General features: G+C 40.0%; 1 long non-coding RNA gene across 1 annotated transcript; it reads left to right on the top strand.

Moving 5' to 3' along the window:
- Window positions 1–1,139: 1,139 nt before the first annotated feature.
- Window positions 1,140–16,959, top strand: LOC116780900. The gene is made up of 3 exons (XR_004354700.1): window positions 1,140–1,641; window positions 15,555–15,720; window positions 16,884–16,959. It is a non-coding gene; the product is annotated as an uncharacterized LOC116780900 (long non-coding RNA).
- The last annotated feature ends 267 nt before the right edge of the window (window positions 16,960–17,226 follow it).

Genomic DNA, 17,226 nt, shown 5'->3' on the forward strand with positions numbered 1-17,226 from the left:
ACTTCCCGCCCACCCAAGCTCTCTGAGCTCTCCCAGGATTTTTTAGAAAGGGGTATTTGAGTTCACGGATTGTGGATTTTTGGCTCCTCCAGATTCTTTCTTTCTTTTTTTTTCTTAAGCACAGACAAGCCTCTTTATGAATAATTTTGGGTTCTGGAGGCACCTCCGGATCCCTCATCACTTCACAGGGGTTTTTTTACTCCCAAAATAGTAAATTTCAGGAATTTCAGGATGGGGGATTCTGGATTTCTTCTCTGCTGAGCAACAGCCCCCCCTCTGCCAAAAAAACCAAACCACCAAAAAACAAACCCTCCACGACTTCCCTTAGTTTTGGGGTTATTTTATGGCATTTCCTGAGGAGAGAAGAAAAAACCCTCAATCCCTGCCTGTTAGGACTTTCAAGAAATTCTCCCTTATTTTCTCATTTCTCCTCATTTTCTGCTTTTTTTCAGGGGAACTCCCATCCCCTGATTTAATTTTCCTAAATGAAAAGGTCCTTTTAAAGTTAATTATTTGTTTATTATTTTGAGACTAAAAAATAAATCTTTCTTATGTATTTTGGCTTTTTTTCCAGGATAGTGGGAGAGAGGAGAAAAGCCCTTATACACTGGAATTCTATTTTTTGGGAAGGAAAAAAACCCTTTAAAAATATCTGTATTTTATGGGTGTTTTTTAAGGAAAAACCTTCTTTTATTCTCTTCACTTTAAGGAAAAGTCCTTCTGTATTTACCTAGAGTTTTAAAAGTATTATCTTAATAACTCTCCATTTTTTTTATTTTTTTTTTTAGGGTGGGGGGATGTGTTTGTTTTTTTGTTGTTGTTGTTTGGTTTGGTTTGAACTTTTTTAGAAGAAAAACCCATTTTATTTGCTTTTATTTTAAGAAATGTCATTTGTCCAAGTTCGAGATGGGTGTTTTTAAGCTTTTTAAAGATTTTTTTGGCCAGGAGCCGGACTGAGACTTCTCCAGAATTCTCAGTTGGGACTTTTCTCATTAGTTTTTGGAAAAAAAAACCAGACAGATTTGGGTTCAACCCCTGGAGACACTGGTTTAGGGTTGAGGAGGAGGCAGTGATTCTAAGGAATTGTGCCTGTGTTTCACACCCATTGCAACGACCCCATAGAGTCCCTCGTGTGTTGTGAGGTCCCCAAGGGTCTCACATCTATCGCGACATCCGTTGTGGGTCCCATACCTGTTGTGACATTACCCGTGGGTCCTCACTTACTGTGACATTCCTGTGAGTCCTACAGCCATGGCAACATCCCTGTAGGTCCCACAAGTGTTGAGACATCCCCATGGGTGACAGGATCTAGCATCCCATTCCCGAATTCTCCAGAATTCTAGGTTCAATTTCACAACCCATTCCACTCTGGCCAGGTGTGGTAAATGGTCAGGGTTTAATGTTCACCCCCTACACCTCTCTCCTTCCTTCCCTCCTAAACATCCCAGGCTAAAGGGGAAACCCATCTCCTCTCTTCCCTCTGTGCTGGCTTCCTGCTGACATCATAACATACCTTCATGAGGTACTAGGGGTTGTTCCACATCAAGAGGGGTGTCCCACATCAAAGAGGGTCCCTGAGCCACTTCCCAGCAAGGGCTGGGGTCTGTGGGGTCTCCCCTGTGTGTAGCTGTTCGGAGCCAGGTGAGGGATATCTGCAAATCAACATGAACAAATTGCTGTGTGACTTTGCTGGATTGAGCAAGGCTGGAGTGCAGGTAGAAACTCTGCAAGGGTCTTGCAGGGAGAAGTAGCAGGAAGGTTAATGCTGGGAGTCATCTTGTGCCACTGCTTTAAATCTCTGCTGACAAGTGTGGTGAAAACCAGATTGCTTAAAAATTCTTACTGTTAGTAACTTAGTGTGTTCTGAAGAGGTCTATTTGGTTTGCCTCTGGTGTGTTGCTTTTTTACTCTCTGATTTAAGGCTTTGGCATAATACATGGCTTTTGTTTGCGCTGTTAATGCTGAGGTGAACAGCAAAATTGCACTTCTGCTAGTCAGAAATCATGCTAAATGCTGATTTCAAAGCTTGTTTTCATTAGCATCTTCCTGTCTGGGGACATGAATACTGAAAAGATCATGCCGATTCCAATTAGCATTAAGTGATAGCTCTGGATTGGACCAAACTTTAAGCTGAACTAAGAGATTTACATATGTAGTATGTAATATGTAGTTTGAATTAAAGGAGCTGTTTCCTTCTGAGATTCAGTTTGTTCTTTCTATCTACTATGAAAAGCAGCTTTTTTGGCCTGCTATCCACTGGTGCGCCAGAAAGATACAATCTGGGAAGTCAAGTCTTTCAAGCCCACCCATAACTTTGGATGGATCCCCTGCTGAATATCCAACTTTCAGCCCCTGAAGGAGGCTCAATCAATTGGCACAAATTCTGTCCGCTTAGAAAACCAGCTGTTTAAACTCCTGATATCAGGCTTTTGGATTCCCACTAGTTTTAAAATCTTGACCTTAGAACATGGTGCTATGAATGTTTATTGCTGCATTTGGGCTCGTGAGAAAATTGATGTTGTTGTAATTCATACAACTGGAACCAGCAAGAGTTACAGTGGAGAAACACAGAACACAAACTACATAATGGGCGCCCAAGCCAACCACTTGTGATTCTGTGTGTCTCCAGGACTAAATAAGTGCTGGAATTTCAAAACAGATTCTACGTTTATAGGGAAGGGGGGACAGTTAGAGTTAACAAGAGTTTTACTATGCATCCAGGAAGAAATGTTAACTTTCTTTATGACATGGAGAAAATGCCTCTCAATATCTTATGTGAAGTGCTTTGAGATCTCCTGGTGCATATCCCTGTCTCTGGTATTTATTTTCTTTATTTTTCCTAATGGTAAAAATGTTTGCGAACTTGAACATCTTTTAGAATTTTATTCTTATCTCACTCCTCTGAGGAAGAAAAATATGACTGATCACATGCAACAAGCAGAGAAAATAGATGGTGGGACCAAGGAAGGACATTCACAATGCCTAATTTAAGCACCTGTGATGGGTAGGTGAGGTAGTGTCCAAACTCCTCCCTTCCCTGCCTTCTGCTTCAGCAGCTGTGACCCTAAACACTAGAGCTGCATTCCTTATTTTTCAGGTTGAGAGACGGAGTTGACATGTTGACATACCAGCCATGTTTTCCTTCTGGAAGCCCTACATCACAGCATTCCAACAGTGTAGTTTCTCTCACCTTCCTCTGAAGCCTGTGGAATGGGCTGTGGGCAGGGCTGTGATGCAGGACTTAGTGAAACACTGGTCTGATCCGATGTGGCAGTTCCTGTATTCTGTTTTTTGTTGTGCTAATGATCTCTGTCATCCAGCTGGCAAAAGCATGGCTTGAATGATTGTCTGTAGTGCCCAAGGGCAGCCTTACTTGGGTGAGGAAAGCAAGCCTGGTATTTTTTAATCAGGGTCTCCAGACTGTGGTGAGGACAGTCTGAACCCATTATGGGTGACATGGCATCTCCAGCATGCTGGAATGCCACCATCAATCACTGCTGCAGACACCTGCCTGATGATGGACCAAGCCAGGTTACCTGGCTGCTCACTGGGTGTTGCTTATCTCCCTCTGACTCCTTCAGGTAACCTGCTAGGGGTGCCCACAAGTTTTTTAATTAGACTCTGTACACCCTCAGCAGCCCCAGGGATGCAGCACAGCTGCCACTCGCTGCTCTGCAGCAGCAGCAGAGCAGTGGTGGTTTAGTGTTGCACAGTTATTGCAGGAATATCTATCAGTGCAAGCTTGTAGTGAAAGTGCCGGTGTCTGCTCTCTGCTCTCTAGTGGTTTCTCTGTTTGCTTTTAAATCCCTGTGCTCAAATTTCTTATGCCCCCTAATTAGAAGCAAGAGAAAGAGACACCAGGGAGGTCCCTGGCTGACATTTGGGGTTTATTTGTATTTGTCATTAGTAGCATTAAATCTTTTTGCAATGAGCCTTTGAAAAGAGAAAGTACAAGGAGATACAAAAAGAAGCTCATTTACAGCTTTGCAATAGAAATCTTGGCACACATTATTGAATTTGTGATTAAACTGGCTTGTCATACTACAGAAAATTAAAAAGAAAAACAAGGATTAATCTCCTATTTAAAATGGGCTTGTCTGTGACTCTGTTCCATCAAAACTAGCAAATGTTTTATTAGCAAAGGCTCATTAAAAAAAATCCTACCTATAAAATGAGGCAGGTTACATTGTTACTGCTAAAAATATGCTAGAGCTAAAAGCTTGGATTTAAAAAAAATGTAATTTTCGTAAAGTTCACTTTCATACCCTTATTTATGTCAAGAAATTACGTTTAATGCCTAAGATAGTTAAAAAAGGAAAGCAATTTCTTTTTATTTTTTTTAACTGAAAACTTACAGTTTAGAATAACTCAGTTTACTTTAAAATATATTTGATTTTAAGCTTTTAAGATTTTAAACTACAGCTTTCTTGGCAAAAACAATTCAGAATTGGCCAAGAGATTTCAAAGGTGCAAAAACATCTTAGTCACTACTCAGTTCTATGTTATCTAGAACAGATGGGCTTCATGTTGAAAGGCTTAAACTTTGGGCACATCATGTTATGCCAAGAGCTCTATTTTCCAGAACAAATGTGGTTTTACATGCAACCATTTCAGTCCTTTATCCAGTAATAAGAAACACATGAATCACATGTGCAAACTGGTTGAGAACTAAAGCCAGTTTACTGAAAGAACAAAATATTTTAGGATTCAATTTCATCTATTTACCAGGCATTTATTTGTGACTGAATTATATTTGTGTTGGATGCATCTGTGCATCATGGTGTGAATCAATAATCTGCCAAGACAACATCTGCCTTATGCTGTGAAAAGTTGACCAACACTACATTAGAAAGGAATTTTATTTGTTGACAGCAGTTTCCAGCTACAATCGACATTAAAAAGCTCAAATTACACAACTAACTTGTTCTTAGGAACTATTTATTTTGATCAAACTGTAGCTTGTTTTTGTGATGACATTGAACACTGCACAACACACTCAGGCTTTCTTCAACTCAGGAAAGCCTGGGAGCAGCCAGGTAGAGTAGATTTTATTTTAAAAATCACATCAACCATTGATCATTTAATATTCACAGTGTGCTAAAAATAACATTTTTGGAAACTAACATTTTTTTTAATTCTAAGAAGCAACAAGATCAGGTTGAAAAAAGCTTCCCACTGAAAAATTTTTGTGGGACAGAACTGCAACGTTCTCCATGAAAGAGATGAAGAAGATAACATATCCTCTTTCCTCTTTTTTTCTTTTTCCTTCCTCACAGGTAGTCAGATCTGCTGAACTGTGACTCTCACAACCCTCTTGTTACTGCTTTATGCATTGTTTATGCTAATGGTTCACTTCTCACATTTAGCCTGTCAGAATTGAGCTGTAGTTCTACCTGTGTACAATTAATAGGGACAAGCTGATTCACACTTCTTTTGAGGGAAGGGCTTTATGTAGTGGCCATCGTACCTGGCCACTAATATCTCTAGTTAAATCAACCCTGATATTCAATAACTCAAGATTTAGGAAACCATCTTTCACAAGATTTGTGCAGATGGTCTGCAGGATTTAGTAAACATTCTTAGTTGATCTTGTTGAGTGTGTGGTTTTGGCCTTGAACTTTTTTCTGACTGTCTGGTACTAATACAAATGTTCTAATTAAAATTGGTATAGAAAACTTCTTGAGAAGTGGAGAAGTTTCTCAGTTCTCTTTATGTAGCTCATAAAAATGAGGAGAGAAGGCAAAAATAGGCTTAAAACTTTGTACTGTCTTGAGTGACAAGAACACCTATGAAAATGATTACGTGCCACCTTATGTCTCCATGAGGGATGTAAGGAAGCAGTCACTGTCTATCGTGCAGTGGCAGGAACTCAGTTACAAAAGCATACATGGCTTTGTCCTCTATGAAATGTTAAAGACCAGCTCTAATTTTAACATCAACACGACAGATATCTCATGTATCATTTATAATATACCCTTTTACGTCTGGTGTCATCCTTTACTCTTACTGACAGATTCTCGTGTTCAACACAGTCAACTTTGACTTATGACATGGTAAAATGCTTCCAGAAGGGTGCTGCTGTTTTCTTCCCTCAAAATAGGCTCTGCCTTCCCCAGGTGATTGTTGTCATCTTCTTCTGAAATTCCTTGAAAGTTCAGGTGCCTGAGAACTCCTAGGGTCAGCAAACTCTCAGAGTGAGTTTCTGTATTGACAGAAATGGTCTGCCTGTGTATGGCAAAGCCAAAGGGAGCAAAGGTGAGTCAAAGATGCAAATGGCACTCTCACTGAGGCATTAAAATTCTGGGAAAATTTTAAAAACACCTGGTTGAAAACTTCTGTGCCACTCAAGAGTGTTAAATAAAACAAAAAATAATGTAATTCTTGTACTACACTGGACTGGGGTGGATCTTGCTTTCTAACAGTCTGTATCAGGCTATGTTTCAAATCTGGAACCAAAACAGCACAGAAAACATATTGGTGACCTACTGTTGCTGAACAGTGTTTGTACAGCATCACCACCTTCTTTCCTTCTCTTTACTCTCTCAATGAGCAGCTGGAGTGTGGCAACATGATGAGATTTGGCACAGCTGGGGAAACCAGCCTAAAGTGAGTACAACTGTATTTCCTATTATTTCCATATGATATCATATTCCATATCAAACAGTATCATGCTCCACACAGAAACTGCAGGAAGTGGAAAAGAGTTTTTTCCAAAGTGGGCACTGCTTGGAGACTGACTGGGCACCAGTTTGCTGGTGGGAGGTCATAGATTATTACCTTTGCATCAGTTTTCTTTTTCCTCTTTTATCTCCCCTTTATTTATTAGATGGTTTTTATGTGTGAACCTATGAGTTTTTCTTGCTTTTGCCCTTGTGATTCTCTTCCCCATTCCTCTGGCAGAGACTGAGTAAGCGACTGGGGTGGAGGCTTAATTGCTGCCTGGGGTCAACTCAGTATAGTCCCCAATAGGCTATTTAAAATACAAGGGACTGACTTACCCTAAAGCTGAAACGAAACCGAAAAAGACCCTCTTTCATTAAAAAGGTTTGGAAAAAAAAGTCCAATAGAGGAATACTGGAGTGAGTACAGAAACATTTTTCAGCTGTGCCTGATGTTGGTAGTCTTGTCAAGAATCTTTGGAATCTGCCTTCTGTAGTACCGGGCATCAGAATTATGGTCTGATTGTAGCAGCACTATTTCAGCTGCTAATCTTGACAGGCAATAAAATCAGACACTTTTCTATAGTTATTGACCATCTATAGGCAGAATAGTACTGTCTGATGTGGGGTGAAGTCACAGCCCCACAACTGAAGTTTGAGGGTTTTGGAATGTTATAAAGTGTTGGGCCGTTTTCCACGGGAGCAGTGGAGTTAATAAGATAGTTCCCATGGACACAGCCTTGAGCTGCATGGCTGAGTGCAGGTGCGGCATTCCCCGGTGTTTTTGTGGGAATATGTATTGTGTGTGTGGGAAAGTAGAAGTAGGAGAGCTTAATAAAAAAACTGCCTGCTGCGCTGAGCAAGCAGACATCTCTCTGGCTCTTCATCCTCGTGTGTGTCTCTTCATCCTAGTGTGTGTGTGTCGCATGTCTTTCTTCCCCCCCAAGGACCAAGGCCTCCGACAGGTACCCAATGACAGTCTGACAATCTGTGTTTTGCAGAACTATGGATATGGCTCAAGCCAAGCCAAGATTACACTGACCAGAAGTAACACAAGGATATATATATTACCATGAACTGTAGAGCCAAAAGAGTAGATCTGCACAGCAGAACAATTAGGGCTGACACTCACATTACACAGAGTCAAGGTATTTTGTTTAGATAAACCCTAGGTGGTCCTCTGGACTGAAAGGCTGTAAGAGGTGAAGCATATTAGGAGCCCCTGTGGATGGTCAGTTTTGGTTAAGGTGTTTCCAGAATAAAACTCAGAGTCACGCTCTGAAAGGGCTCCATGAAATGAGTGAGTCATACATGGATATGACTGAGAAATTCACTCTCCAGACATACTCTTGAACTCAGATGAAGTGGTATTACACTTGTATTATCCATTTACAGATATGCAGTTTCAGAAATTGTGTTGGTCTTTCTTGAAGCCACAACTAATACTGAACCCTGTCATTAAATTGTGAATTAAGGCTTGCAAAATGTAAGCTGTAAAGTATTCAAATTAATGTTAATAATTCACGTGCATGTATGGTAATGGATAAGTAACTTTTTGTCTGGGGTGAGACATGTCTTTTTCTGTGGTCTTTAAGCAGGTCCTGCCTTCCTGCTATCTGACATTTATGAGATGCTACTTTCAAGAGGACTAACAAGGCTGTCCAGATTTACCAAACTCATTTGTCCTTATTTATCTCCTGTTATTGGTTTTTTGTATCCCTGATGAGGAAAGGGATGTTGGAGATCAATGAACTGATTCTCTGTCTGGACAAGAGTGCTATAGAAGTGGGGCAGAAAACAGTGGTTTTAACCAAAATTGCCAGGTGACTGAAGGAGCTAAGCCTCCTTGGATCTGCTGTCAGGATGTTTGGCCGGTTCACTGAGCTCCCATGCTGTGGCAGATCCACTAATCAGAGTGAAGGACTGTGTGGAAAACAGGCATTCCCAGTCCTTGCCTGAAGGCTCTGGAACAGACTGGCACAGGCTGACCAGCAGCTCTGTTCCCATGATGACCGTGGACTGCATTAACTAGGTTCTCTAACTAACTTTAATTTGGAGTTAAGAGAAATCTGAAGCTGAATGTGATTTCTAGGTGATCCAGCTGGACACTTCCCTTAAGCAAACAGAAGGATCCAGCTGGGCATGCCCAACTTAGAGTCACTAAGTCTTACTTTAGTGAGATGAAATATTTGTGATCACTGGGAGACTTAGCTGGGAACTGCTGGCAGAACATGTCTGAGGTTAATATTTCAAAAACCCAAGAAAGTGCACAGGAATTTCTATTTTCTCCCCCCCCCCCCCTTTACTCGTGTGGAATGTCTGAGAGGCAGTGATGCCTTCTTGACTTCTTCTCTATCAAATCTATTTATTTCCTGCTGTTGAGTGGATGAGAAGTAATGCTGGAGAGGGTCCTGTCCCAGAGCTCTCTGGGACATGGCCCTCTCCAGCTTTACTTCTCATCCACTTGACAACAGTTCTTTTGGTCAGTAAAACAATGTTTTCAATACAATTTGGACCAGAGAAATGATTTTGTCATGTCTGTGCAAGAAGAGGTAGATTTTGACCATGAGTATGCAACATGAAAAGGCAACTAGAGGCAATTCCAGAGCCTATGGAAGTGGCACTAGACTGTGTAAATGTGGGTGTCCATCTAGGATTGGCAGATACCTCAGGGGACCTACAGAAGTCCTCCAATGTTCAACTGCTGCAGGGTGGGATATCCCACTCTACTGGAATGGCAGTAAGGCCTTGCACAGCTGTGCTATGCTCCCTGTGCACACCCACAGGCAGTCTCAGCACCTGCTGATGTTTGCATATTTTCAGTGTGGCTTGTCTAATAAGTATTAATTATTTCTGTGTATTGTTCTTTTAATAGTTACCACAGACTTTTTCCATTTTACACATGGAAGAGGAGGTTAATGATCTGGAATCTCACAAGCACTGTATCATAATTATGTCAGTCATTAAACCTCTAATGATGTGTTTGAAATATGGAAGAGACAAAAGCCTGTCTCACTCTTCGCTCATGCTCCAAGCTGCCCTGTACATTTTCATATTTGCTGAACTCAGTAGGCCAAGGATGTTAAACTTCACTTAGAAATGAGGCTGACAGACCAGTGGTGTGTTTCATCTAATATCCGGCCCCTGAAATTAGCCACAGTTGGAGGGAGAATTACTGTGATATCTAAAGAGTGGCCTGGCAGGCAAGCGAGGACATTCTGTCTCCATTCTTCCCAGTCAGTGGTTAGTTTTATACCTGTGGACATGCCACTTCAGCTTTTTTTGTCTCTATTTCTTTTGCCATGTACCTTCCTTAATTACTGAAGGGGAATGAATTTCGTCACAAAAACTGTATGATGGGGACAATGAGACCCAGGCTTGCTGTAACTGTATAGAAAAACCCTGCTAAGCCACAGAGGCCACTGTCTATTGACCACTTGGAGTGTTTCTGGTAGGGCAAAACTGTTGTGGTGTGGGCATCTGTGGATATATTTTTCATTTTATCTTCATTACAAGACTACTACAGACATATGTAAGTTTTGCCTGAATTTTATGTCCAATGGCAGTTCAAATTACTTCTTCCACCACAGAAATTGAAAGCTGCTGAGGAAACAGCAGGGTGGTTTTGACGTTTTTGTCAGTCAGCTAAATGTTTCAGGCTCACCATAAATTTTAATTTTGAAACATCGGTTTAAGGAAACCAAAACTCAAGTAATACACATTTGCTTTGAAACCTGTTCTTTCAGTTTTAAACTTCAGAAATATAAAGAGGAAACTCTTGGAAACTTGTATTGTTTGACAACATATGGGATGATGCTTAGCTGGAAAAGAATTATGATCTGATATTTAAAAAAAATCAGCCTTTCTCATTCATTGTTAAGATTGTGATTTTTTTTTATTAATTTTGTACTGAAAATTCTTTTAAAATGAGAACCTTTCCCCTCCCGTCTTGTCCCACAATTCCTCAGAAAAAACTCCCATATTTCTATTTCTGTACTTGCCCATTAATTCCATAGTGAAAGTTCACCCTTTCTGAGGAAAGGGCAGGTTTTGCATTGTAGTTTAACACATATCTTTTTCTCCAGCCCTTTGTCTTTTGCTGACCTGGAAAAACTGTATACAATCTGCTTGTATTGAGACAAACTGGTGTCTCTACCTCGTGAAGTTTCTTTGGACCATTGTAGGGCCACAGTGTCAGCCAGGGACCTCCCTTAGCTGGGGAGGCAAGGGCAGAGGGCATGGATCCTTTGGAGGACTTGGGAGAGAGAGAGAGAGCCTTACGAAGTACGGTAGGAAAACAAAACAGCTGAAAATGTCCTGGTAATTTCTTTTCTCTGATTGAAAGAAAAACACACCTTTTTAAAAGTGCTGATAACTAAAAAAATCAAAATCCCATAAAACGGAATTAAACGTGGTTGAAACATTGGGAGGGTGATAGACATCGAAATCCTTATCATAAACCGTATATCCCTCACATAAGCCATATTTTTGTAGATGAAAACCCAAAATACTTCTAGTGATGAAATCTACTGATCTAAATTAACATTATACTAAATATTTTATTTAGTGTAAATATTATTCATAATATTATTTAAATAAATATTCAATTCTTAAACAATTTTAAGCACAAGTTTCTTTTATCAGTGTACTTGCTTGACATTCTGACCCATATAATTAAAAAATCATTCTTGTAACTAGAAAAAACCCCATATTTATCATCCAGAATAACTTTATTATTAGCCATTGTTGGAAAGTTAAAATGGATCCGAAGTTTCTGAAAACTTTTGGGATAAAACATCAAAGTACACTTACATGAAGGGGGAGGCTAAAAAAAGGATTTTTCAGGGGAATTTATAAAGGAAAATCTAAAGAACTGAATGCAAGCAATAAGTAACAGGGGTGAAATATTGAAAATTATTATCTTCAAAGATTCCTTGATAACAAGACAACTTGTAATATTACAAATATATTTTAAGTGGCTTCCCAGTATTTCCACTAGTTGTAGATATCATAAGTAAAAAAAAAAAAGCCAAAAATAAACAAAATTATTTTGAAGGGTAATTTTTTTTTTAATGTTACAGATTATTTTATGTAAAATTTTAATTTACTGTCTTGATTTTTTTAATGCTATGTCACAGTCTATTGTTGTTTTTTCTTGGGAAAACATAACTTTTAAGACAAACCCTCAAAACCGAGTCTGTCAGAAAAACTTGATAACTTTCCCATTTCATTCCTTTCTCAAACCATTACACACTGTGTAAAAAAAAAAAAAAAGCTTGGAGAAAATTAGCATAACACTCTTCATCCATGTTTATTCATTGGTTTTTACAAAGAGTTCCATGACCTAATTTCTGTGCACTCAAATATTTGCTGACTGCTGGTATTAAAGAAAAAACTTGAGCATTTGCTAGTTTGGGGGTTTATTGTCAGGTATTCTTAGTGTTTAATTTTGACAATGTTAATCTGGAAGTTAAGCAGCAGAGGCATGATGGTGGCATAGTGAGACCAGATAAATACACTAACTAATACTTGAATAATCCTCTGACAAATTTTATTATGTTTGGGGTTGGTTAGTTTTCCAGTGTTTTTTTTCCATTTATATAAATTACTTAGGAAATGCATTTGAGTAAGGAGAAAAGTAAAATGATCTGCTGTGAAATGGCAACCTTTGCTTTGGTGAAAATCCCACCAGACATGGTCAGAGATGTAGTCTCAGCTCTTGTTTCGCCTGTCTTGAGATTCCTGTATAATTATGAAAGATTATTTTCCATTTTCCTTCAGTAATCATTCTGTAGCAAGCACATGTCACTGCATTGGCATTGGTATTTATGCTGCATCTAAATCTGTATAAATACAATGTTAAATCACATCTTCTTTACCTGGGTAACAGTGATGTAATCTTGCTACTTAAATTTCACTGGACAGAAACATCCTTCCCTTGAGTTGTTCCCTGAATAGTGTAATAGACAAAAGTGGGTCCTTTTGTAAAGTAATTGGGCAAAAATCTGCAGCCTTCAGCACATAATGAACGGTTCATTCATTGAATGGGATGTGCTCTCTGCTTTTGAAATTTTAGATTACAAGCATTTAACCAATACTATGACAATGAGCAGTGTGTTGCTATTCCTCTTAATTTTTATATTTTTGATATTTTTATTATTTGTACACTTTTCTGCTACATCTGGTGCTGCCCCCTTGCCGACAACCTAGTAATGATGGCAGCAACAGGACTTGATCTCACCTCCTCACTTTTCTCCCAAAAGTATATATATATACATAAAAAGAGGATGAGAACAAGGCCTCACTTTGCAAGCTTGCTCCTTCCTGCCTGCCCTCCTGGAGCCATATTTCTTCTATCCCTAAGAAGTCTTTTTTGTCTGACAACTTTTATTTTCCTTTATTTTCTCTTCAGTATTTCTATCTAGTCCTCTAAGACAATTTCATCTGTATTTTTCTCCTCCTTCTGCTTCCATAAGTGTAGTTATGATTCAAAATTATAATTAAAAAAAAACCAAACAACAAACTAGACTATGTTTTTCCAAGCACTAAAGGAGTCCTCAGGATTTTTAAGTACTTTCATGAAGAGTATTGTAGCTGATTTGACAGCACAACTGGAACTACGGCATGGCTTGATCAGAAAGCAAAAACTGTAGGATCTTCTAGAAATACTAGAGTGGTGTTTCTTCCCTAAGATTTCTTATTTCTTTCAGAAATGAGTAGGATTCCCTTTGCAGAGGGAAGACACTCCTGAAATTTCTGGCAACTCCATTTTTTATGAGTAGTGGGTGTTTCAGACCTGTTTGAGGAAAATCTGCTGTTTTTCTCGAAGACATTCTTCTCTTGGCCTGTGAAATTACAAGGAATTCAACTCCTTGAGGACATGGATATGCAAGTTGCAATTAATAATTTTTTGATGAGTGATGATTGGCTTAATTTGATGCTTATAAAAAAAATGTCTGAGCTTTCAATAATATTTCAACCCTCATTTTTCTTTTGGTGTATAACTGCCTCTGAAGTTTATGGGTAAAACTCTAATTGCAAATATTTGGCAATGGGCAATTTTCATTGCATAAGTTAATTACTTTCACTGTGTTATTTACACTCATTAATGAGATATTTCTAAAACTAATTAGATGTATTTGCTTAGTTGCAAAAATCTTTCAAAGGCAATTCTAATTCCGTGTTCAGTGCTTTAACTATGTGTAGTGGTTTGGATCTTGTTTTCCCCCCAGAGGCTAAGAAAGTGGTAACCCCCAAGGGGTGGAAACCCCTGGAAGTTTTGAAGTTTTGTCCAATGGGCGCTCCTGCAAAAAATGTAAACATATCACAAGCACTGGAAGAGAGAAGTTGTAGTTGGTTGTTAGAAGAAGTAGCCATGTTGTAGAGCCACGAGGAAGGGGCTCTGAGCCCCTCGGGGCCTCTGGGGCCTCCCAGCCCCTGGCTGGGGGGGACTGCAAAGACTTGGAACAGTGTTAGACTGGACTAAGTGTCTGTAGTTAAGCCAGGAGATGTTTTCTCCAAACTGGGCAGCAGAGACAGAGCAGAAAGCAGAGACGCAGCATCCAGAGACTGGTACAGAGGCAGGATAGATAAGACCTGAACCGGAGGAGCAGCAGGAACAACATGCAGCACCGCAGAGAAGACTCTTGGAAGGAGAGCCGAGGAAAAGAGAGCCAGCAGCAGAGTTACAGAGTTCTGGAGGTAAGAACTGATACCAGACCCCCCCAAACTCCTTTGATCCCTCTGAGAAAAAGAGGGAGATGGACTCCTATTTTGGAGAGCAGTTTTGGACATGCAGCACCAGAGAGAGAGAGAGGAGCTGAGAAGCTCAGAGTGTCCTGGGAAGCTGGACTGGGACGGAGTGGAATGTGGAGGAGGGCTTCACCCCCCCCGCTGCCTTGAGACAGAGCACGGAGCTCTGTAAAGGGGAATTTGAATCCCCTGAGGAAAGGGACTGCCACGAAGACCCCTGAGCTTCATGGTATGACGTGGTGACGCGAGCTTGTCCCTCCTACGCAGTCCACGGAAGAGAAAGACCCTCGTTTTGGAGACGACAGGCCAAGGGGCTTGGAGACCCCCTTGTGTGTATTGAACAGAGATCCAGCTACAACAATCCAGTTACTGCTGCATGCATGAGATGAGGCGACCTGCTGCCTTAGAAGAGACTCCTGCTTTCAGACTGAAAGGGATCTGTCCTTCTTTCCCTCCTGGACTTTTATTTGGAGGGGAGAAGAGATCTGATCCATTGTAAATACTATATGTCGTGGTAGAGATAGTTGTGATTGTGTGTATAATGTATTATGATATTTATTTGTACAGTCATTGTAATATATTCCCTTTCCCCCATTCTGAGTCTGATTGTGTTTTGTCTGGAAAAACCCATCTCACATTGGGTTGAGATGTGGGAGGGGGAATGGAGCTAGGGAATTGGATTTTGGGGCTATCTCAAACCATGACACTATGTCATCCAGCACGAAAGAGAAGCCAAATCCTCCATTTCTGTGACCTTTAATTCAGACAGAACTATTTCCATTTTCTGTTCCACGCATTGGTTGAGCTACTGAGCTTCAGGTAACTTGTTTGAACTTACATTTGGCATCAATAAAGAGGTTTCTACTAAAGGAACTTGTAAAAAGAAGAGCGCATTCAGTTGTTTTTTGCCATTGACTGTGAAGAAAACCCAATAAAGCTAGCACCGCTCTGTGTGAAGCAGGTGTTTTATGTCTTTGAGGATCCGAACTGAGAAACCACATGATGTTCCCACAACAGTATTGGCTCATATTGACCCAAAACAGAAACCAGGAGAAGAAACAATCCCCTGTACTTTATGTGTGTTAAAAAGAATCTCTGGTGAGCTCTGGATCACAGCTGGGATCTGAACCCACTGTTCCACAGGGCAGAGCAGCTCTGGTGTCACACAGCAGGGAAAGGAGAAGGAAACGTCCCTTTTGGAAGTGAGCAAGGAAGAGAGGAAGACAGAATTCCTATGCACAGATGGCAGCTTTCAAATGCAGCCTGGTCTGGTTTCAGAGAGCAGAAAGAACGACCTGTAATGCACTGTGTAAATATCCTAATTGACTTCCATTCCTAAACTAAGCTTGTGTCATTTGTCGTATATTTTTCCTTGTGGAAAAGCATTTTTCCACTCAATCTCATCAGTAGAAGACTAATTACTTTCTGTACTTTCATATTTTGGTGGCAGGTCTAGTCTAAATATTAGGTTTTCTTCTTAGATTTAATAATTTCACATGCTTTTGATACCAAGGTCATTTTGCTACATATTTAATTACAGGACCTCCTAGAGGGCTATTTGCATTTAATTCTTTGGTTAGTGTTTATTCTCCTCTGTTTTATGCCAGACTTACAATACAACATTTATACTGCCTAGAATTTAACTAAATAATTTACCTGATAAGCCTCCCTCTCTCCTTTTATGCCTTTGTTTTCAACCAAGCTAGTAAAATCTAGTGACACTGACAACAGGCTCAGCGAAACTGAAATACTCTGAAAGTTGTATCAGTGCTCCAAGGTGGGTGTGACAACACATCTACTCTGTGGTTTCTGATGAATGGCAATGCATTACTGATGCTCCATAAAGTTTAACTGTTTGCAGAGAAAGTGTTAACCATCAGCACAGAAATGAGTTCTAGGCTTGAATCATTCATATCCTTTAAAAAAGCTTATGGAATATGATCTGGACTTACTGACCCTTGGACCTCAGCTGGCACGGTCAGTCTTACATTGCCACATTCCTTGGGCCTCTCAAAGTCTTGCAGCCTTGGTCAAAAGAGGAACTGTGTCAGACTGGGCTGCTCCAGCAGGAAACAGAAAGTCAGAGACACAGTGAAGAGGAAATGTAAGGAAATACCTCAATCCATATAAAAGTAAAAAACAAACAAACAAATAAAAAACCAAACCAAACCAAACAAAAAACTCCCCACAAAAAACAACAACAACAAAACCCAAAAACCCCAAACCAAAACAAAAACCCAAACCAAAACAAAAACCCAAACCACAAACAAACAAACAACAAACCACCAAACACCAAAACCCAAAAAACTCGGTACCTTTTCTTTATTTTTTTTCCTCTTTGCTATTTAAATAGTGAGATTCATAACAGCTTATTGTCTGTCCTCCCTTTGATACAAAGGCTGATGCAGTTTTTGTTTATCAGGCAAGGCTATTTTAAACTACTTTCATGACAAACTCTACTTTTCCCTTCAGTCATTTGCTGCAGGGCAGCTTCCAGACTTTTAGAGAACAGTAGAAGAGGACACTTGAATAAAATTCTGAGTACAGGTTCAGCCTTTTCATAGCAATCTTTCCTGTCTAACTCTTGCTTCCAGCTCTCTGCTGGCTCATCCTGCTGAAAATGTATTTTGGGCCTCATTGTCCAGTGGAAAGGACAGTTTATGTGAAAAATGGGTGCACTGGAGGATTGTGAGGGCAAGAACATTTGTTTCAAAGGGATTTCCCACTCTGGTTGATGTTCAGCTTCCCTCTCAAAGGATTTTGCTGTTTCTATCTGTGAACGTCAGAAGAAAAACACTTCCAGAAGAACTGGGGA

Source organism: Chiroxiphia lanceolata, chromosome Z (assembly GCF_009829145.1).
Source record: "Chiroxiphia lanceolata isolate bChiLan1 chromosome Z, bChiLan1.pri, whole genome shotgun sequence".
In the NCBI taxonomy this organism is placed as follows: domain Eukaryota; kingdom Metazoa; phylum Chordata; class Aves; order Passeriformes; family Pipridae; genus Chiroxiphia; species Chiroxiphia lanceolata.